Genomic DNA, 24,596 nt, shown 5'->3' with positions numbered 1-24,596 from the left:
GGACAGAAACAGAGTCATCAAGTCATCAGACTGATGGACAGATCAGATGCAGACAAACCAATCCCAATCATAGTCTTCTTCATAAAAATAGTCAGATTAAGGACTTACAATAGCAAAGTTAATACATCAATGATTAGAATAAGCTGAGGAGAAACACAGTCCAAACAATATTCAGAGTAATCAAGGCCATGAAAAGACAGAAGTCATGCAGACCGGTACCAAGAGCATGAGCAGACAGACTAACCTGTTAATCAGACTCAGATGTCCAGCTAATATTCAGCAGTCTACTTAAACTTTCTTTATAGGTCAGGTGTGAAATGCAGAGCTTTAGTGCTGGAAACGACCAGCGGGTGACGAAAGCTCAAAGTGATAATAAATACTTTTTTTTTACCTAAAATACAAAAGAGGTTTATATTTACCTGCTCTGTGCACTAGTATTTCACAAAATGGCCCCTTACCTCCTCTTCTGGGATCCCTTGGCAGTTCTGTCTGCAACTCCTCTTTTTCATGTGCCCCCATAGCAAGCCACTTGCTTTGGGGGCATATGTGCAGGCCAGGCTGTGTGTGTCCATAGACACATGCAGTGTGGCTTGGCCCCACCCCCCACTCCCTCCTCACTGGATTTGATTGACAGCAGTAGGAGCCAATGGCTCCCGCTGAAAGCAATCTGTCTGGTGAGACCAGAAACAGAAATTAACACTGCTGCAGATGGGCACAGCTCTGAAGCGATACAGGACTCAGGTAAGTATATGGGGGAAGGGAACAACTAGTGAAAGGGTTTTTATTTACTTTAGTGCAGGTATTAAAGTATATAAAAAAAACCCTGTGACTCTAGAACCACTTTAAGACTGAGTATTACAATCAGCCATCAAGAAGTTTATATTATAGCAACATTTCCAAAAGGGTGCAGTATATTCCACTGATGAAATACCACTTGAAAATGGCTTTCTGTAGTCATATGAGAGAACAATACAACTGCTATTTGGAAAGTAGCATGACAAAAAAAGGAATGAACAGCAGACAATGCCATGGGAGATGAGGAAGTGATCAAGCAAACACTGGAGAAGCCTAAGCTTGAAAGGCATAGCTGAACAATATTACTGCAATGGTGTGGCACCTGTAGTCCAAAAAGACCCTGGACCATATTGTTAGCAGCAAGTTCATTGATTTGTGAAGGTGATAAAACTCTGCATTATAAAAATCATCTCAGCATCTCATAATTAGACACCATGAAATTTCAATGATATACAGAAGCTGCAGAATACATTTTTGTTGTAAGAGGTTTAAAGATGTTTGAGATAAAACTTAATAACTTGAATTCCTTGTCAAGGGAAAACATATAGTAAGTCTTCCATCACAATCTGTTTTTAATACAGCCTTCAGAAATAATCTCCTTTGCCATAAATGTTTGCATTTGCTCCTAGAAATATTTCCGGACTCCAGAAACGTTTCTTAGAAAACATCACATATGATGAGAGCTTGGATGCGACCTAGGCTCTTAGCTCCAATTGCCTTTCTTCCCCCTAGACCAATAAACTGGAAACTCTTGTCAAGTGGGATACGGTGGAGATCGCTTAGTAATGGAGCTTTATTTTGGCACAAATTACCCAACTTCTTGTTGCGATGGGAGGATGACATAATTGTGTTCAAAGAGAAGTAGGTCACACATGTAAAGATAAAAGCATAATAGTTGGTGGCTGGATCCAAGCACGCAAGAGGTCGGCCAAAGGGCATAAGTGCGAATGATTTGTAGAAATTATTTTGTGGGACATGTACTTCAATATACTACAATGACCAGATTGCTCTGGTAATCATTTACACCTGTTCCAACCAAACCATTGTCTGGAGGTAGGGTTGTGAAAGTAGAGTTGTAGTTCTTACTTCTATACCTGAGTTCTTCAATGTTCTCTTTAATTTTTGGTGAGTGCTCTTGATATCTAGGACAATTCAGCCTGTTCATTTGTATTGGATGATAAGCCTTCTTACTCCTAAGTTGGGTTGCCAAGTTTTCTGGGTGTGGTGGGTGAAGCTATTATTGTATTGTTCTGTTTTCCCATTCTCCCGTGTTCTTCAACTGTGTAAACCCACAAATAATGGAAATTATCAGCTATGGTTGTATCCTTTATACGTGACCTAGGATTAGATATATTTTTTATGTTAAGGCTGTCAGACAAGCTGGTATGTTACCTCCTGCCATACACTGAGAATAACTACAGCTGCTTCTTGTTGTCATATATCAAGGATGAGAAGTGATAATTATTGCTGTTGAGGCAAGAGTTCACTAGCCAATATGGAATGCAAAACTCCTCTATCCAAGAAATGAACTTTCCCGCAGCAATGTTTTTTTTTCCCAGAGAGATGCATTTATTAGGTTCCAGCAAAGGACACCAGATACTTGCAACAGATGACAAAATTCTGCAGAATATATGTAAATATTACAAATATTACTCTTTTAAAATACTTCATATCAAGCATAGATACACTACACAGTCCAGCATATGTCTAGTCTATAATATGCATCCAGGTAGCTTCCATGCATGTGTGTTATGCTTCCATAATGATGCTGTGTTAGCAATCAAAAAATCTTTTACTTGATATACAGTTTCTTCCCACCATCTAAAAACAGCTGATTGGTTGGTCAAGCATTTTTCATTCTAACATGAAAAGACCTTACTTGCATTTTACTGAAAGGAACAATTAAGACTTACGATTAAGCTATAGTGTCTACAATCCCCATTACCAGGACAGTAAACAACTGAACATCTGACCAATTAACATTTTTTATATTACAATTACACAGGAACCGCTGGCCTGTTGAGTAGACATGGCATAGGAATAGTCTGCCAGCTCTATTAATCTTTATGACCTCCCTTTTAATGTGTAAATGGACTTGTCACTGGTCTGTGTATGTTCATTCAATATCCATCTTTACACACATGCATATATGCAGTCATGGCCAAAAATATTGGCATCCCTGCATTTCTGTCAGAAAATGCATCACTTTGCCCAGAAAAAATTGTTGCAATTACAAATGTTTAGGCATCTTCATGTTTATTTCTTTTGTTTGTATTGGAATCACACAAAAAAGTGGAGAAACAAAAAGCCAAATCTGATACATCCCACGCAAAACCCCAAAAATGGACTAAACAAAATTATTGGCACCTTCTCAAAATTGTAAGAAATAATTGATTTCCAAGTTTGTGATGCTCCTGTAATTTGCAATTAAATTCACATGTATCAGTTAACAGATCTTAATGTTCCATTGTCAAGAAATTTACAGCCCATGGCACTGTAGCTAATCTCCCTGGACGTGGAGGAAAGAGAAAAACTTGATCAAAGATTGCAATAAAGGATTGTTCAAATGGATAAAAACCTCGATCAACTTCCAGACTAATTCAAGCTGACCTACAAGCACAGGGTACAACTGTGTCAGCTTGCCATCTGAATGAAAAGGGACACTATGGTAGGAGACCCAGAAGGACCCCATTGCTGACACAGAAACATAAAAAAACCAGATTGGAGTTTGCCAAAACTTACCTGAGGAAGCCAAAATCATTTTGGGAGAATGTGCTGTGGACAGACAAAACAAAATTACAACTTTTTGGTAAAGCCCATCATTCTACTGTATTAAAAAAAAAAAGCAACGAGGCCTTTAAAGAAAAGAATGATGTTCCTACAGTCATACATGGTGGACTTTCACTGATGTTTTGGAGTTGCTTTGCTGCTTCAAGCACTGGATGTCTTGGATGTGCATGGCATTATGAAATCTGAAGACTACCAAAAAATTCTAGGATGCAATGTAGGGCCCAGTGTCAGAAAGTTGGGTCTCTGTCAGAGATCATGAGTCTTACAGCAGGACAATGACCCAAAGCACACGTCAAAAAGCATCCAGAAATGGTTTAAGACAAACCGCTGGAGAGCAATGAACTGGCCAGCAATGAGTCCAGATCTCAATTTCATAGAGCACCCGTGGAGAGAGCTCAAAACAGCAGCTGGGAAAAAGAACCCTTCCAATCTGAGAGACATGGAGCAGTTGGCGAAAGTAGAGAGGTGCCTAAATATTTGTAATTGCAACAATTTTCTGGACGAAGTGGTGCATTATCTGACAGAAATGCAGGGGTGCCAAACTACACTTCTCCCTCCAGAAACTCCATACCATCTTTGTTAAGGCATAATTCGGGGTTACCATCTGCATCCTAGACTGAGATGTTGGCTTAGAGATGACACAATCATGTAAATCCTGGAATCTGTGAAGTTTAGTTTTTTTAGGTTTTATTTTTCCTTTCTTTCCACCTGGTGATCTCACCAGTTACACACTTCCTGTCATAGGATGCTTCTACTCTACACTACCCCAATCCCATCCCTATTCTCTTAGGTTGCAATAAGGGCAGAGCTTATGTGAAACTAAAATAAAGTCCCAATAACTGCTTTCCTTCCTGGTCAGGTGTGTTTCCTAATATACCTTACTGCATTATCTGCTGGGAGCACTTTTACGTTTTCCTGGAGTTAAGCTATAAAGGATAAGTGCATTTTAAAGGGTGTGTAAAGCCCAAAGTATTGTGTTTTATCTTTGGATAGGATAGAGAAGAGTTAAAAGCTCTATTAGATTTTTTTTTCCATTTGAACATCCTTGGGGAGATTTCAATTTAGTTTGTGTGCCAGAGATGAAACAGAAAATTTGAGTAAATCTCTGAGATCAAGGAGAGCTCCCCTCTTAAACAGTTGTTTCTGACACTATGAGACAATTGCACTTATCATTTTTACCCATTTATCTTGACCTAACCAACCCCTCCTCAGCCTCTGTTGACTGTATACATCCAGTGCCGCAAGTCTCGCTGTCCTGTCTGCAGTGTCCCAAAGCCAGAGATTAAGAAAGATGGCTGACAAGGCCTCATGAAAGTCTATGGGGCGCTAATGCACAGGTAGCACTAGGATGTAAAGAAACACCAGAGGTCACAACTGCCAGATCAAGGTAAGTATGCATCTGTGGAAGGGGAGGGGGAGTTAGTTTAGCTCAGGGCAAAGGGGCAGAAAGGATGTCATAAAGTACATATCCTTTAAAGTTAAAATCCTGGTATTGATCCAGCATTGACCAATGCAAGTATGTACATTGTACAGTATGTTTCATTCCCGTGGGATCCCTGTGGAAGCAGGAAATCAATTATACAATGAAACTACAAAGATCTCCACTAGCTTCTGGATCCTGTGCCAAGTGGCTGCTTTGCACAGGAGGTCCTTCACTTGGAACAGGCTTAATTCAAAGAACACTGCATTTCCTCAATGAATGTAAAGTGCTTACTGGTTGGAAAAGGTGGACATCATGACATCACTGTCCTGCCTCTCCATCTCATCCACTCAGAGAATACTTTGCAATAATTAGGAAAATGAAAAATGCTCCCTGAATAGCACCTGTTGACAACACAGCAGGGCAGCTGCTTGACACAGGATGTGAAAGCTAATAGAGATCATTTGAGTAGAGGTACCTGCTCCAGTGATGTCAAGCTTCCATGGGGAATTCTAAAGAGTTCTGTAGATATTTTTCCTTTATTCTTTTTCTGTTGACAACTCTAAAATTTTGAATTTACCATAACTTTTCTGTCCAGCGACAAAGGTTACCAGGATATAGGAGGGGTATATATATCCCAGTTGAAGCTGGAAACCATTGTAGTAGGCACCACTCCTACACTGATTGCCGCTAGCTTTCAGGTTTTGGGTTAAGTAGGGAAGGGTTAGAACTCGGTGTATATATATATATATATATATATACACACACACACACACACATATACCCAGATTTCTAACCCTTCCCTACTTAACCTGAAAGCTAGCAGCAATCACTGTAGGAGTGGTGCCTACTACAAGGGTTTCCAGCTTCAACAGTGATTCCACAGTTATGGCACATACTGTACATAGTTACATTGGTCCAAGCTAGGCCAATCGAACTATATAACATTTCCTTACCTGTCAAACATAGGATATCTCTCAAAACTTTCTGCATTATTAGAAGGATAATTGGTTACAAGACACTACTTACAAGACCTAGGAATTAGCAGCAATCATTGTAGTAGTGATAATTACTACAGTGATTTCCATCTTGCATGGTTATCCCACTAGTATGATACATACATATTTACGAGGGGCTTTTAAGTCAAACTGGGACTTTAGAGTTTATATAAGAAAATAACAAATTTCAGGGAGTGAAAACTGCATTTATATTTCGACATACTCCCCTGCTACATTTATACACTTATCCCAGCGTTTAACTAATGCCTGGAAAGCTTCGGCCTAGAAAGATTTGTCAGTATGCCTGAACCATCCTAGGACAGCCTGCTTCACTTCATCATCAGTGCTAAAATGCTGACTTCCAAGGAACTGTTTTTTGGGTCCAAACAGTTGTAAATCACTCGGAGTGAGGTATGGTCTGTAAGAGGGATGTGGTAATATCTCCCTTGTCAAGTTGCTGTAATGTGAATGTAGTGAGGTGAACAGTAAGACCACATGCGTTGTTCTGGAGAAACAGGAAGCCCTTAGTGATCAAACCAGGCTGTTTTTTCTGCAGACGCATATGCACATCACTCAGAACATGACAGTGATATTCCTGGTACCAAGCGTGTGCTAACTTTTCGAAAATGTTTGTGAATGATTGTGTTCACCGTTAGTACTGAAAGATTCATCTCTTGTGCAATTTAACGACATGTTATGCATCAGTTATCCAGGATCAGGTATTCCATGCACTGAATGTTCACAGAAATGACTACTGTGGGCTGGGAACCACCACAACTGGGATTGTCATTGACAGACGTATGGCCACCTTTGAAATGTTTACACCATTCAAATGTCTTACTGCGGCTGAGCATCTCATCACCGTACTGTGCCTGAAGTCTTCTGTAGATATCTACGGGTTTTTACGCCTTCGTTCACAAGAAACTTCATCACCAAACGCTGTTCCATGCACACACTAACACTGTTGTCTGCCATCTTGATTAACGGTCTCTGGACTGGCCCGCGACATGTGCGCCGCCTATCAGTAATAGGACACGCTACTGCTGCGTGTAGTACCACCAGGCTAACATCCCTTTTTATACCTGTAAAATAAAAGTCCAGATTTGACTTGAACGCCCCTCCTATATTGGACCACGTTGGGCCAATGTATCTATGTAAAAGTTGTCTAAACTTCAGCAATAATGTGCAAAGCTGTCATGTTGGTGGGAATTGGAGAATATGGCAGCTGCATCTCTCTTTGCAGACATACAATATTTTCCACCTGCAATGGATGATACTATTTTCTGCTCCTTCTAAAAGTTTGTGGAATGTTCTTCTGCTCCAGGGAGTGGTTCGTAATTTCTCCAACTTGTACTGTCATGCTTTTTTTTCCAGTGCCTTTTTTATATTATTGATGTCCCACAGCAAATATTTCATTTTTCTTCATTATGGAAATAAACGATCACGTTACATTATTGTATGGGATGAAAGCGGTATGGAATACAAAATTCGAATATCTAAAGGATGCAATGAAAAATGTCTTCTGTCTGCTGTTTTTGTCTTGACTGTTGTTATAGTACAGAACAGAAGAATCATTTTGCAAAGATTAATAAATGTTGATTAAATTTTCCTGGCACAGACAACAACCAATTCACAATAGTAGCTTAATGACAGCAAAGATTAAATTGGTTTAAGTAGAACTCCAGCTTAATCTTTGTTTCTTTTTTATTTTAGATCCACAATGGAATGGTTGGAATGTCTGCTGGGTTTGTATCAGTGTCTGTAACCCCAGTAGAGAAATATGTCTTTTCTTCCTGTCCAAGAGATAAGTCCGGTTATGTGATCCCATGTCAGCCAGCGCCGAGTGGTGACGTCACCCATATGCTTTCTATGGCCAGCGTCAAGTGGTGACGTCACCCATATGCTTTCTATGGCCAGCGCCGAGTGGTGACGTCACCCATAGGCTTTCTATGTCCCATCTAATGTCGCTACTCTCTCTTCTCCCCTGAAGCCGCCCCTACCTATCTGACACAGGCATCATGTGACCGGACTGGTTTACCGTGAAAATAGGTAAGTATACAGATGTTTTCTTACACATGTTAGACAGAACTAGCGTTAGGCGTGGGGAGGGAGCATTTTTAACCACTTGCCCTCTGGAAGATTTACTGCCCTTCATGACCAGGCCATTTTTTGCTATACAGCATTGCGTGACTTTAACTGTCAATTGCGCAGTCATGCAACACTGCACACAACTGAAATGTCACTTTTTCACACAAGTAGAGCTTTCTTTTGGTGGTATTTGATCAACATATCCAATAAAGTAATTAAAAAAATAAAATTTCGTAATAAATTTAGGCCAAAAAATGTATTCTGCTACATGGCTTTGGTAAAAAAAAATTCACAATAAGTGTATATTAATCGGTTTGCGTGAAAATGATGGCTTCTACAAACTATAGTATATATACTGGAATTTTTATTTTATACTAGCAATGGCGATGATCAGCGACTTATAGTGGGACTGTGATAGTACGTCAGGCATTCTGACACTAACTGACACTGGGTGGGAACTGACACTGACATCTCCAGTGACCCTAATACAGTGATCAGTGCTAATATAAAGCACTCTCACTGTACTAATGACACTGGGCAGGAAAGGAATAACATATGGGGCGATCAAAGGGTTAACTGTGTCTTAGGGAGTGCTTTTACTGTTTTCTGTGTGGTGTTTTACATCTCCATCGGCAGGAGAAAGATCTGTTTTGTTTACATTCACAGATCTCTGCCCTGTCAGTTGCTCCACCAATCACCTGGTCCTGTCCATGAATCGCTGGCTGAGACCCGGTGATTGACACCTACAGGAACCACTTGCAACACCTGGAAATGCAGAATCATGTATATACACTAACTTACCAAAAGTATTGGGACATCCCTCAAAATCATTGCATTCAGGTGTTCCAATAACCTCCATGGCCACAGGTGTATAAAATCAAGCACCTAGGCATGCAGACTGCTTCTACAAACATTTATGAAAGAATGGGTCGCTCTCAGTAGCTCAGTGAATTTAAAAGTGGTACCGTGATAGGTTGTCACCTGTGCAACAAGTCCATCCGTGAACAAGTCCATATTGCTACTAAATATTCCACAGTCAACTGTTAGTGGTATTATAACAAAGTGGAAGCAACTGGGAGCAACAGCAACTCAGCCACCAAGTGGTAGGCCATGTAAAATGACAGAGCGGGATCAGCGTATGCTGAGGTGCTCAGTGCGCAGAAGTCGCCAACTGTCTGCAGAGTCAATAGCTAAAGACCTCCAAACTTCATGTAGCCTTCAGATTAGCACAACAATGCGCATGAAATGGGTTTCCACGGCCGAGCAGCTGCATCCAAGCCTTACATCACCAAGTGCAATGCAAAGCATTGGATGCAGTGGTGAAAAGCACGCCACCGCCGGACTCAAGAGCAGTGGAGACGTGTTCTCTGGAGTGACAAATCACACTCCTCTGTCTGGCAACCCGATGGACGTGTCTGGGTTTGGTGGTTACCAGGAGAACGGTAGTTGCCTGACTGCATTGTGCCAAGTGTAAAGTTTGGTGGAGAGGGGATTATGGTGTGGGGTTGGCCCCTTAGTTCCAGTGAAGGGAACTGTTAAGGTGTCAGCATACCGAGACATTTTGGACAATTTCATGCTCCCAACTTTGTGGGAACAGTTTGGGGATGACCCCTTTGTGTTCCAACATGACTGCACACCAGTGCACAAAGCAAGTTCCATAAAGACTTGAGCATTGCATTGATACATGATATTACTTTAAAGCAGAACTCCGGGAAAAAAAACTCTTTACATGTCCTTGTTGCTGATTTCCTACCTTCACTGAATATGTCATCCATCTTCTGGTTCACTCAGTAGTTGCTCTGAAATAACTTATTCATTTTCAAATTAAACTGTTAATTCTTTGTGGTTTCCTGTGTGTTAGATTGGTGGCTGCTATGCATCCTATTCCCCCAGCCACTGGTCTTGGCACATCCCTTCTGTAGCTCTTTCTCCAGGAAGCTGTGATGTAATTCAGCCCCACTTGCAGTGGTAGGTGGACTGAAACTCTCAGATACTTTCAACATGTACAGGCCTAGTGTACCCACCCACATTCACTACAATTCCCTGTAGTTGATGGGAACTGTAGTTTCCTTTTACTGCAGAGAGAGAGGAGTGGATATGATGCACTCCCTGCTGTTACATCTCCTCTTTGCCAGAGCAGATGCTGTTATCTTTTAAATTACAGAGATGAGGTCATAAAAATTCAATTAGACTTTTCTCCTAAATGGTAAGGAATGGATTTTCGAAATTTGATTAAGTGTTTAGTGTTTTGTGTAGGGGGGTGAACTAATGGGTGTTTTTTTATTTTTTGCCTATCCCAGAGTTCTTCTTTAACCTCCCTGGCGGTATTCCCGAGTGTAGCTCGGGGTAACATTTCAGTACCAAAAGCGGTAACCCCGAGCTACACTCGGGAATACCATGCGGCACTGCTCCGGCATGTGTTCTTCACTTACCTTACCCTGTGCTCCCACGATGTGTCCCCTGCAGCGTCCCCGGCCATCTCCTCCGGCCGATGCCGGCATCCGGCTTCTGTGTCCTGTCCCTGTGACGTCGGGACGTACGGGCGCCGGCGGCGGCGGGAAATTAAAAAATTTTAAAAAATGTCATTTTTTTTTTTTTTCATTTTACACAGTAAAACATTGCTGTTTCAACCTATTTCACATACATATTGTCCCTAGTGCTTTGTCCGGTGCCCTGCCTGCATTTTGTCTGTTCTTTCTGCCTGGAAACTGAGAAATGTCCATGGCGTCCAAAAAGTGTCCCTTTAGGTCAAAAGCGGTTTAGATCAGCTAGAGAACAGCGATAGTAAATCAGAACCACTTACAGAATTGAGTGATAATGATTCGTGGGGGAAATTCGTCATCAGAAACTGAAAACGATTTTGCGACTGAGCTCAGCAATGTGCGAACTTGGCGCTATATTTCACATTTCAGTGTTTTTGGTTTGATTATATTATTGAATTAAATTTTTTATTATTTTTATATTATTTTTATGATTATTTATTAAATTATAATTTATGATTTTGTGTTTCAAATTTTATCATACCCGGGATGTTTACTAGACTCTTGTTCGGACAGATTTCAGTGAGTTTTTCCTAAAAATTACAGCCTACAATAAAAAAAATACATATTTCCATGCAAAAAAATGGTACCGCTTTCAGCACCAAAAATCTGAAATAATCATACCGCCAGGGAGGTTAAGCAAGATTATATTGCTGTCTATGTTCCTATTGGGGAGATTTCTCCTTACTTCCTATTAGGGCAAGACGTGATAGTAAATCCCTTCAGTAGGGACACAGAGGGAAAATCTCATCAATGAGGTCACGGACAGAAATAAAAACCTGTTGGAATGTTCATTCCCCCCAACTCCATCCACAACAAAAAGAATATTTGGATGGAGTTTTAATATAGCACAGGCTCCGCAAAAATCTTCATTACTGGAGCATGCACCCCTCTTACACCTCTATGTTTATTTATACAGGTACTCTTTAACCATAGATTCCCTGTGAGCTCAGCAGGATAGGTTCATAGGGTCATCATAAATAGTAATCGTACTATAATCTCATGCCTAGCTCATTTGCCAGGACTTGTCGGCCACACAGCAGGGAGCACGTTGACAAAAAGCCCCTGGAAACCTGGCTTTTGGGCCCCTATATGGAAGCGATTGAAGTGGATCAAGCTGTGTACTAATTTCTAAACTGAGTCACATCTGGTTGAGAGGACTGAGCACATCTGTTGACCCAAAAAGCTAATTTGATGGACTTTAGCCAGTGACAGGAATGAGTTAGCAGGAGAAATATCTGGGAGGCTTAGATAGTTTCCACTTCCAAACAGAAAGGGGATAGCTACAACTACACAAAACAATGGCAGCCTTCCATCCGCTTTGGATCTCAACTACACTAGAACAAATTATCTTGAAAGTGGCTGCCCTGTGAGTTTTGTGTTTTTCTTGCTGATAATCTGTGCTGGTGGAGTTTGTATAGGGCAGGCGGGCGGGATAAGATTGGGAAACTGGCTACAAGGGTCTGCAAGGATTGTAGACAGAATAAGGGCCCCTTTATACTTCTGCATTGCAGCAATGCATGTAGCATGAGTTGCTATGTTGTGGTGCCATTAATTCTGAATGGTACTTGAACACACTAAAGAAGGGAGTCTCTAAACAAAAAAGCCAGTTTATTGTCTTTCAGGCTTTAGGGGAGCCAAAATGTGCAAAGAAAAAACTGGTCACCTACCCAGGTCTATAACTGGCTTTTTAAACAGTGAACATGGAAGGCGGCACAAAGTAAAAAATAGGACTATCCAGTTCAACTTGCCAGCCTACCCCAGTCTAATAATGGCTATTGTTGGCAAGGAACATGGATAAGTATAACTTATCAAAAGAAGGGGATAAGAAAGCCAGTTCAAACTGCCAGTCAGTTAGCCAACTATCAAAAACCAAGTTAACCTGTCTAAGAACATGCGTTTAAAAACGGGTTTAGTTAGCACACATTTGCAAATACATACGTAAGCCACAGAGCCACATCACGGCACCCAAATGTGTCCAGTGGGAGTGGAAAAATGGCATAGCACCTATTATCAGTAAGCAGAGCAATATTGCCTCATCATTGGTATTAGTGGCAGGAATAATATCTTATTGTTGTCAGTGGATTAAATAATGCTCCATTATTGGTGTCAATGGAAAAAATGGTGCTCCGTCATTGGTATCAGTAGGAGGAATAGTGCCGTGTCAGTGGGAGGAATAGTGCCCTGTCGTTGGTGTCAGTGGAATAAATAGCGCCCTGTCATTGGTGCCAGTGGGAGAAATAGTGCCCCATCATTGGTGTCATTGGGAGAAATAGTGCCCCATCATTGGTGTCATTGGGAGAAATAGTGCCCCATCATTTGTGTCAAATGAAGGAATAGTGCCTATCGTTGGTGTCAGTGGGAGGAATAGTTCCCCGTTGGTGGTGTCAACGGAAGGAATAGTGCCCTGTTGTTGGTGTCAGTGAGAGGAAAAGGGCATCATTGTTGGTGTCAGTAGGAGGAATAGTGCTCCATTGTTGGTGTCAGTGGGAGGAATAGTACCCTGTCATTGATGTCAGTGGAAGAAATAGCGCCCTGTCGTTGGTGCCAGTGGGAGGAATAGGGCCTCATCATTGAGGTCAATTGAAGGAATAGTGCCTATCGTTGGTGTCAGTGGGAGGAATAGTTCCCCGTTGGTGGTGTCAGTGGAAGGAATAGTGCATCATCATTGGTATCAGTGGAAGGAATAGTGCTCTATCGTTGGTGTCAGTGAGAGGAATAGCGCCCCATTGGTGGTGTCAATGGAAGGAATAGTGCCCTGTTGTTGGTGTCAGTGAGAGGAAAAGGGCCTCATTGTTGGTGTCAGTAGGAGGAATAGTGCTCCATTGTTGGTGTCAGTGAGTGGAATAGTGCCCTGTCATTGATGTCAGTAGATGGAATAGTGTCAGTAGGAGGAATAGTGCTCTATTGTTGGTGTAAGTGGGAGGAACAGTGCTTCATTGTTGGTGTCAATGGAAGTGTAGTGCACTCCCTAAGAAACCACTAGTGAACCTGTCCTATTCCTCTAGTTAGAGCACTCACAGCCAGGCACACAGCATTTTCTTCACTTTTCCACTGGCTCAAAGGAAGAGTCTAGGGTTGTCTATTTTTGGGGGGAGGGGGTTTATTGGACATAGAACTTGGATGGGGATGAGGGGACCACAGGATATCCCAAAACTAAAGAACTGGACAACTTAAGGACCCTTTACCTATCTTGCTAAATTGTGAAAAGGGGACATCCCATAGAATCTTTATGCTGACGGTGACTAGTACACCTTCTAGGGCCAAAAGGTAAACACAGTCGCTGACTTTCCATCACTGGGGTAATTTACTCACACTCATCGGTTGCCTCCTGTTAATATCCACCAGGCCAGTGAGGGAGATGCAGACTCACCACTATAGGACAGCTTGACTCTTTCTCACCAACTTTCTGCTGGCTCTCTCTTGTGAGATTCTCCACACCCAATTCGATTCTGGGACTAAGCTTGCGAATAGGCCCCCCCAGATAAACCTAGCTGTAACCTTGATGTCTTACTAATAACTACTTCTAGTGTTCTGCCCCAGGGGTAGAGCCCCCTGCACAGGGGTCTCCTCCAGCAGTACTGGACCCAGGAACTCTGCATCTGCTGCCTCAGGCCTCTTTAAGGGCTGTCCCTCCACCTACTTGGGACACCTCCCCAGGGATCGGCTGGAGTCTCATAAATATTCAGGCTGCCCACTCTGTTCTCCCTCCCACTATAAAGTCTATAATACTCTAAAACAGTGCTCTCCAAATTGTGGTCAGGGGTCCAGATGCTGCCCTCTAATTGCCTTTATCTAGACCTTGGGGTACTGTTCCACCAACTGACGTCAATAATAGGGCACCATTCCCGCTACTGACACCATCAATAGGGCACTATTCTTCTAATTGATACAACAATGGCACACTATTCCTTCCATTAAAACCAATGAAGGGACACTGATACTGGAGCATTTTCTACTGTCACTGGCTACAGTCCGGCCCTCTAAAGCTTGAAGAACAGTAAACTGGCCCTTTAGAAAGTTTGGAGACCCCCTGCTCTGGAATACAGTGGGAAGTAATCAGACCAGCAATCCTAAATAATCAACTCCAGCTCCTCTGATTACAGAGGAGCCAACTAAATTTACCTAACAGCCTACACTACACTAGGAAGGTGCTAGAGAAGGAATGGTGCCTCATTGTTGGTGTCAGCAGGAAGATTAGTGCTTTGCAGCAGTAAGAGGAATAGTGCCACAAGAGCTGGGTCAAGGCAAGTGAAGGGCCGCAGTTTGGAGATCACTGTGCTAAGGCATTGCATCTGCGTTGTAATGCAGTGCATTGCATTAGAAAAGAAAGGGTTGTTGGGGGGCGTTGGCAGTCCATTTATTTTAAATGAGCCCACCTTAAAAAAAAATGAATGCTCATATTTATGCAGAAAAAAATGTGCATTTATTATTCTTTTACATAGGAGCCTGCAAAGCATTGTACCTGCAGTCAGTGGATCCTGGAAATATTGTCATCTGTTTAGACTTAGAGAGCTGGAGGAAGTGCCAATGGACTACAAGTTCAGTGATTACCGCACTCTTGTTTCATTGAGAACCAGAAGTCCACCTTTAGTTACCCCATCTTCCGCTCCTCTGCACTGCTAGACCAGTCCCCACAGTGTCTTCTCCTTCAAGCTCCAGCAATCTAGGGTCCTGACGTAAATAATTCCTATAGACTATGGACCCTGCATTGGATGTAATGACGCCAAGGGACAGTCCACCACTGGAGAGTGGGGAGCACGACCGGCTGGGGAGCAAAGGATCAGGTAAGTAAAAGCGCTTCTCCTCTCCCCTAGATTAAATGCACAAATAACCCTTGCAGGGCTGGTGCAGTCCCACTGCAAATAATCATTTTCAAATTCCCCAGAGTTGGTCTTTACTGCAACAAAACTTAACTCGTGTTAATGCACCCCAAATAAGTAAATAGTATTTAAGGCCAAAGCTTTTTTTTTTTCTAGTTTTGCCTAGTGTTTAAGGGTTGGTTAGAAGATTTGAGGGAAACAAGAAAATCAAAGTTTTTTGGTGCCAGAACAGGAATAGTGGGGAAACCTTTCAATGGGGACATCTGTTTTGGTAAGCGCTGTCCAAGAGGGGATTTTACCTTTTTGGTTGTGTGGAAATGGAAATGATCCAAGTAAAACACAGATGGCAAAATAAAGACCGGACTGGGGTTTTAACCATGCACTATGCTATTAAAAATGAAAAGAAAAAAGTTTGGTATTAGATACACAAAAAATACAAAATATATATATTATTACATGTATTACAATATGATATTACAATATTAAATATATGTAATATTACAATATCCTATTTTTCCTATTTGCACCAGTGCTTTTTTTTTTACTTTAAAAAGCATTTTTTTTCTGCAATCAGTGCATGCCATATACAAAGTGATTTTTTTTTAACTTATACTTCCTCTGTCGCATTCTGCTGCTCCTATGTCTCCATGTAAAGCAACAGTCTTTAAATTCCTTCCCTCTGGCCATGTAGCATCTCATTCTTTATAAAGTAAAATAATATCATTTACAAAAAAAAGCCTAACTGGGATACAGGTCATTGTGCTGTTGAATAAAGACCATTATATTACCTATTACGTTACAAAGCCCACCTATACAATAATATTCCTAGGCACTTGCATTGCATAAGCTGCGAGGAAAGGTGTTCTAAGGCAAGATGATGAATTTTCTTTTGACTTTTATTTTTTTATTATTTATGCTGCTTTTGCTGAGTAACTAGCAATGGCAACCAGAGGTTGATACTAGTTCAGATACTCTTCTTAGTCACATTTAAAAATGCATGCAATGAAACCACTGCTGCTACACAGAGAGCAAGGGTCCCTCAAAGCAGCTGCTGGCAGGGATGGGCTTTTCTACTCAGGCTGTGGCTGTTTTAGAAAGAAAACAAACCGTAAAACATTGAATACCTTTTGTTTTGACATATCTAGAATGGGGGTCTGCAAGCCATCGATCACGATCGACCACGGGGGCAACTGACAGACTGATCGGGAACACAGCCCAGCACATAGTTTTTCCCCCAGCCTCCGTCACTCTTCTCTTCACTGCAAAGTGGTTAGTGGGAAGAGTCACTGTACTGGATAGAGGGCGGGGGTGGGAGCTGCTGGAATTTTTCACATTACCCAGCAGGTGATTGGTTGCCAGGCAGTCTTAGCAACCAATCACCAGGTCCTGCTCCCGCCCTCTATCCAGTACTGTCATACTTCCTGCGCTCTGCTCTGCTATACACCAGTGTAGGGTAGGAGAGTGCTACCTACACACTGGTGTGAAGAGGACATCAGACACTACAGTGGGGGGGGGTGTAAGGGACAGAAGACAATGCATGGGGGGGCGGAGGACACTACAGTGGGGGGGGGGGGGTGTAAGGGACAGAAGACATTGCATGGGGGGGGCAGAGGACACTACAGTGGGGGGGGGGTGTAAGGGACAGAAGGCAATGTATGGGGGGGTGGAGGACACTACAGTGAGGGGGGTGTAGGGGACAGAAGACATTGCATGGGGGGGGTGGAGGACACTAAAGTGGGGGGGTGTCAAGGGGATAGAGGATACTCCATTAGAGGAAGGGGTGTAAAGGACAGAGGACACTACTTAGGGTGTAAAGGGAACAGAGGACACTACAGTTGGGGGGGGGAGTAAAGAGGACACTACATTGGGGAAAAGGGTGAACGGGACAGAGAACATTGCATGGGGGGGTGAAGGAGACAAATGACACTGCATTGGAGAAGGGGGGTGCAGAGGACATTACAGTGGGGGAAGGGTGTGAAAGGGACAGAGGACAATAATTTGGGGGGTGGTGGGGTTGCTGAGGACACTACAGTGGGGTTGTGTGAAAAGGACAGAGGACACTGCTTTGAGGGGGCACAGTGCACTGCTATGGGGGTGCAGAGGACACTACAGTGAGGGGGTTTGTGATGTGAAAGGGCCAGAGGACACTGTTATGGGGGGGAAGGGGTTGATGTGAAAGGGGACAGAAGACAATGCTTAAGGGGGGGCATAGAACTGTACTGTGGGGTGGAAGGAGGGCATATGACACTATAGTGGGGAGGTGATGTGATGGGGGGCAGGGCACTGCTATGGAGAGGCAGAGGACACTACTGTATGGGGGGTAGAGGATACTACTGTGAGGGGGATGATGTGAAGGGGAGAGGAGGACAATAGTGTGGGGGGGGGGGGGTCACAGGACACTATACTGTGTTGTTATTGGGGGCTTGATTTTTTTTTTTCCCCGGGGATCTTTGATTTCCTCCATGTTGTCCATTGGATGCAGCCACTGATCGGCCAAAAATACGACAAGCTCCTTTGACAAAAGTTGACTGAATGACTATTGTCAAACAACGCAGACCCAGCAGGGCCACTCACTAAACGAATTTGTAACAGTTTGTCGTGATTCGCTGAAATTTGCACACTGTATGCCCATCTTTATCGGCTGGTAAAAACAAAGGAAAACAAGCCAGAAAAAAGGAAACTAAAGCAGCCACCACATCTAAGGACTGGTAAACTGCAATATAGAACCATTCTAGCTTGAGATCCACTTTAAACCCTGGCAACGCCAGAGGGGTTCAAATTTTTCCATAGTCAAAATAGTTTGCTCAGTTGATGTCTTAGGGTGAAATCTAAAATTTCAAGTGACCTATTTTCTATATTCTGGATCCCTTTTTCAGTTGAAGGGGGTGTGTGGCACGTGTTTGGAGATTAATTCTTTGGCTGAATATCATAGAAAGGGTGTAACAGATTTTAATACTTTTGATCAGGTGAAATATGAAACAGTGTGATCCACGACTTCTTGCCAAACTATGAACTCTTAATTAAGCTATGTTTGCTTTTTGTTTTACATGAACTATTAGCCAGAGAAAATATGTCCCATAAAGGATTGGTGCTATGGCAGAAATATAAGCCTGTAGCCTTGAGCTCTGTGAATACCAGCCAGTGCATGCGATGGAAACCTAGTCTTCATATGACATATGCCCCAGAGATTTGGGGCTGCCAAATTATGCGTGTACCGTGTAAAAGAAGTAAACCACGGCTGCTTTATAGATGATCCGTAGGCTAATTTGAGTAAAAAAAATCTTTTTTTTTTAAGCAGGTAAACAAATAAAAGATTTATATTAAAAATTGTTTTTTATTTGTGCGTTCAAAGGCATAGAAATTACTGTATGGTATATTACTCATACATTTTAATTTATTTTAGCGCTGCACTATTGTTTTGTGATGTTTATTATACTATGTATGGTATATTAATAACTGTAAAGTAAGTAAAGAAATGTTTGCTTCTGAATCTGAAATTCACTTGTATATCCAAAACTGTTTAACCGCCTCCCGCCCGCCATATAAGGAAATAACGGGCACAAGGCGGTTATTACCCATCAGTGCCACCTGTCAGTGCACATCAATGCCACATATCAGTGCCTACCAGTGCACAGCAATGCCACATATCAGTGCTCATCTGAGCTGCCTATCAGTGCCAGTTAGTGCCACCTATGAGTGCTGTCAGTCAGTGTTGCCTATCAGTGCCCATCAGTGCCACCTAACAGTTCCAGTCAGCACCGCCTATCAGTGCCAGTCAGTGCTGCCTATCAGTGCCATATATGAGTACTGCCTTTCAGTGATGTCTGTGAATGCTCACCAGTGATGCCTGTCAATGCCCATCAGTGCCACCTACCAGTGCCTCCTCATCAGTGCCCATCACTGCAGCCTCATAAGCGCACATCAGTGAAGGAGAAAAATTACTCATTTACAAGATTTTATAACAGAAACTAAGAAAAAAACTTTTTTTTTTTAAAGTTTTCAGTTGTTTTTGGTTTGTTTATCAAAAAATAAAAAACCCAGTGGTAATTAAATACCACCAAAAAAAAGCTCTGTCTAAAAAAAAGAATAAAAATGTCATATGGGTACAGTGTTGCATGACCGCGTAATTGTCATTCAAAGTGCACACGAGGACGTGCAGCTGCAGTGCTTCCCTCCCAGACTCTTATCCTTAAAGGAGGCTCTCACTCTTTGTCAGTGCTGACTGGTCTTCATCTAATTCCCTGTATCCTGCTGTATCCTGTGTGTATCGGTTACTGACCTGGCTTGCCATCGACCTGCTCTTGGATTCTGTTTATGCTTCTGCTCATCGGTTTCTGATCCTGGCTTCCTCCTGACCTTGTCCCTGTCTGATGTTCTGGTACCTCATCACCTGCTCGTTGCTGACCCTGGCTATTACTCTGCCAGCTCCAGTCTGGCTCTACAGTCCTTCTGAGTACTTGTCCTGGCTATCCATTATATCAGCTACGGTTGTCACAGTGTGTTCCGGCCTCACGCTTATCATAAGTTCTGGCAAGCCACGTACCCAGATCTTGCAGTTCCAGTGAAGTGCCTCCTTAACCTCAGCTGGCCATTCCAGCATCCCCTCTGTTCCTGACTGGATGATCGGCTTGATTCACCAAGGCTACACCACCAGCCGCAAGTTCTACAATCAATACCCAAAGGCACTCGTTTTTCTCCTGTCCCATGGCACCATCTGTTCCACCTTCAATGGGGCCTGGGTTGGAGATACAAGAGAGGCTGACCTCATCAATTCAGACTTCTATCAGGTATGTGACAACCCCACTGGATATAGCTGACATGATGCCCTGTGCATTCAATGTAGTGATCCGTACACCATACACTGCATATCCATCACAATGTGCGCAATGGCAAGTGCTCATTGCTCATTTCTATGGACAGATTTGCATCAATGTCCTTTTCAGCCAACTGGGGGCACTAGAAAAAGATGTCTCCTTTTTCCTCTCTTGTACGCCACTGAGGTAGAACCTATGGCTGCTTGACTCAGGAAACATTCCTATATTAATGGTCTACAGCAGGGGTCTCCAATCATTATAAACAAAGGGTCAAGTTTACTGTCCTTCACACTTTATGGGGGGCCACAGTGTGTTGGCAGCAGAAGTAGAAAATGTCCTGAAATTAGTGGGAGTAAAGAATGCCGTATCTTTGGTATTAGTGGGAGAATAGTGCTCATTTGTTGGTGTCAGTGGGAGTAATAGTGCCCTATTGTTGGTATCAGTGGGAATTACAATGCTCCATCGTTTGTGTCAGTGGAAGGAGTAGTGCCTCATTCTTGGTGTCAGTGGGAGGAATAGTGTTATAAGGGCTGGATAAAGTCAAGCAAAGGGCTACATTCAGCCCTCGGGCCATAGTTTGGAGGCAGTGTGAGGACGGGCACCATTTTGTTGTAGTCAAAACCTTGTTGAATCTAAAAGGAGAATTTAATTTGTTTTTCCAGAATCCTCAGCTTAGATATGCAGCCACCTGGAAATTTAGGCCCGTATTAACTATACTTGCAAAAATGTGTTTGGCTGCTGGTTATGGCTAGAGCTTCTCCCCCAAAAAATTATTTTGAAATTCTAAGCAGCTACAGATTATCTTCTTGAAAACTTACTGATAAGCTCACCTATCAATATATAAATTATTGTATCTATTTGACACCAATTTGGTTACCAAGATAGAAACCACCTTCTAATCCATTATGCCCTAAGTGTCAAGTGTTTTTCTACCAGATCCAGTCCTACCCACAGCTCTACTGGAAGCAAATAATAAACTTTATGCATGGTGTCATGGGTTCCCTAATACAATTATACCTTTGGCTATACCTGCTGGCTCCTCCTGAGTCTTTAGAATGAAACATTTATCTGTGCACTTGTTTTGCTTGCGGTATTGTTTACTGCCAAGAAGCTGATAACTAATACGTGGACCGAGGCTGGGGTGCGTAGCTTACAACAATGGAAAGTGTGGATTTATAAAACACTCCCATTTAAAAAACTGATCTATTGCCACAGAGGTTGCCCAAAAACATATAAGAAAATTCAGGATATGTAGCAGGCAGAATTCACTACTTGCTGTCCATCATAATAACCACATAATCCAAGTATTAACCAGGCCCAGCCCTGCTAGCTTCTGAGGTCAGACAAAATCAGGCGCATCCAGGGTAGTGTGGCCATAGGCCTTACCCCCCCATGTCTATTGTTCACAGCAATGTGTGTAATTAAAATGCTTTAAATGAAATGTGATATTGTGATAAAATACAAAAATATAAATCAACAAAGTGTTTAAATCCAGGAATGAATATAGAGGCATATACACTAGAAAATACACTAGGACCGAATAGAAAGTGTTCTACAAGCCATGATGAGAAAATAGAATGAGCTCTTCAGGCTGTCACCATCATAGTAAGATCTCCCCGGTGTCGGTGCTCACATACAAGGTTTATGAAATAGTGCGACCCTCCATATAAGAGTGGTCACATACGCATAGTCAAATTCCCCAGAGAAAGGCGCTCTCTCCAGGCTCTGCTCAGAGGCACCAGGAATTTTGCTTTCAGTTGTCACCCACAACTTGTAGGGAACCACTGCACCACTGGAAATTAGCTCAGGGAATTCCTGTATGGCAACTGGCACATATAAATTTGCATGCACGCAATATCGCGCTTAGAAATGAGCACAGGTGCATTGCTAATAGAAATGAGCATAGGCTCGCGCATGCTCGCAAGAGTGCACACACGCGGGAGCGTGCTCACAGTTTCTGGCGTCAGATGGACTATTTAAAGGAGGCTCTCACTCTTGTCAGTGCTGACTGGTCTTCATCTAATTCCCTGTATGAATATAGAGGCATATACACTAGAAAATACACTAGGACCAAATAGAAAGTGTTCTACAAGCCATGATGAGAAAATAGAATGAGCTCTTCAGGCTGTCACCATCATAGTAAGATCTCCCAGTGTCGGTGCTCACATACAAGGTTTATGAAATAGTGCGACCCTCCATATAAGAGTGGTCACATACGCATAGTCAAATTCCCCAGAGAAAGGCGCTCTCTCCAGGCTCTGCTCAGAGGCACCAGGAATTTTGCTTTCAGTTGTCACCCACAACTTGTAGGGAACCACTGCACCACTGGAAATTAGCTCAGGGAATTCCTGTATGGCGACTGGCACATATAAATTTGCATGCACGCAATATCGCGCTTAGAAATGAGCACAGGTGCATTGCTAATAGAAATGAGCATAGGCTCGCGCATGCTCGCAAGAGTGCACACATGCGGGAGCGTGCTCACAGTTTCTGGCGTCAGATGGACTATTTAAAGGAGGCTCTCACTCTTTGTCAGTGCTGACTGGTCTTCATCTAATTCCCTGTATGAATATAGAGGCATATACACTAGAAAATACACTAGGACCGAATAGAAAGTGTTCTACAAGCCATGATGAGAAAATAGAATGAGCTCTTCAGGCTGTCATCATCATAGTAAGATCTCCCAGTGTCGGTGCTCACATACAAGGTTTATCAAATAGTGCGACCCTCCATATGCATAGTGAAATTCCCCAGGCAAAGGGCGCTCTCTCCAGCCTCTGCTCAGAGGCACCAGGAATTTTGCTTTCAGTTGTCACCATATACATCCACAACTTGTAGAGAACCACTGCACCACTTGAAATTAGCTCAGCAGGACCCATGCACATATGATAAAAGAGACACTCCACATAGCGTAAAACCATTCATAAAAAGGAATTTATTAAGTCTAAGCACAATACTTACAATCATCCAGAAGTACAACATCATATCACATGGCATAGCAACATGCAATTCCAACATCAAAGGTGGCCACCATTCCTTCGCACATGCGCCGTAGCATGTATCTGGGTCTGCCCTATCAGTTTCATCACAAATGACGTCATCAGGGGCATGACTCTTATATGTTTAGGTCCAGTGTTCTCAGACTACAGTGCCATATACTAATTTGTGATCTAATATTTCTAAAGATACTACTAAGTTCCAAATATCCATTAACACAACACTTTTAGCTTTGGTTTTCATGGTTTGTCAGCCGATTATACTCTAATTTTATGGGCTTTGCTATATTATTTTGCAGCTACCCCTACAAACAGTCTGTGATTAGGTCTCTCATTTAATTTGTCTTCAGCAATCTGATAACTTGTCAATTATCTATGTAATGCATTCCTTCTGTGTATGCTATATTGCAGAGACCTTGTCCTATCTATTCCTTTGACTGAATAAGTACGACATAGGTGCATGTCTTTGTCGGAATTAATGTTGTTATTTTATGCTCATTTCAATACTAATAAAAATGCCTGGATTAGAAAAATATTACATACATTTTTTCCATTTTCCACCAAGCTTGTCTGCAGTCCCACTTTGTACATCCATGTTATTTCAGATGGTGCTGGTTTCTAGGAGTTTAATACTGGAGGCCCATCATTCAGATGGCGACGTACAGTGCAAGTTGACACAGTTGTACCCTGCGCCTGAAGGTCAGCTTGAATTTGTCTGGAAGTTGATTGAGGTTCTTTAGCCACTATTAGAACAATCCTTCATTGCAATCTTTGATCAAGTTTTTCTCTTTTGTCCAGAGAGATTAGATACAGTGCCATGGGCTGCAAACTTCTTGACAATGCTGCGCACAGTGGACACAGGAACATTAAAATCTGTTCATTGATACAGGTGAGTTTAATTACAAATAACAAGAGTCACAAACTTGGAATGCAATTATTTCTTACAATTTTGAGAAGGTGCAAATAATTTTGTCCAGTCCATTTTTGGGGTTTTGCGTGGAATGTGTCATATTTGGCTTTTTGTTTCTCCATTTTTTTGTGTCATACCAATACAAACAAAATATAAACATGAGAATGCCTAAACATTTGTAATTGCTACAATTTTGTGGGCAAAGTGGTGTATTGTCTGGCAGAAATGCAGGGGTGCCAATATTTTTGTCCATGACTGTAAGTGCCTATTACAGTATGTGTTCCTGGCAGTATATTGGAGCTTTCTCTAAGACACAAGGGGGTTTATTTACTAAAGCTAGAGCGTGCAAAATCAGGCTCACTTCTGCCTAAACACCAATCAGCTTCTAACTTCAGTTTGTTCAATTAAGTTTTAGAAATAAA

Source organism: Staurois parvus, unplaced genomic scaffold (assembly GCF_062004578.1).
Source record: "Staurois parvus isolate SC_StPar_1 unplaced genomic scaffold, SC_StPar_1.0 ptg000347l, whole genome shotgun sequence".
NCBI classification, from domain to species: Eukaryota; Metazoa; Chordata; class Amphibia; order Anura; family Ranidae; genus Staurois; species Staurois parvus.
Note: the sequence above shows the minus strand (reverse complement) of the source record.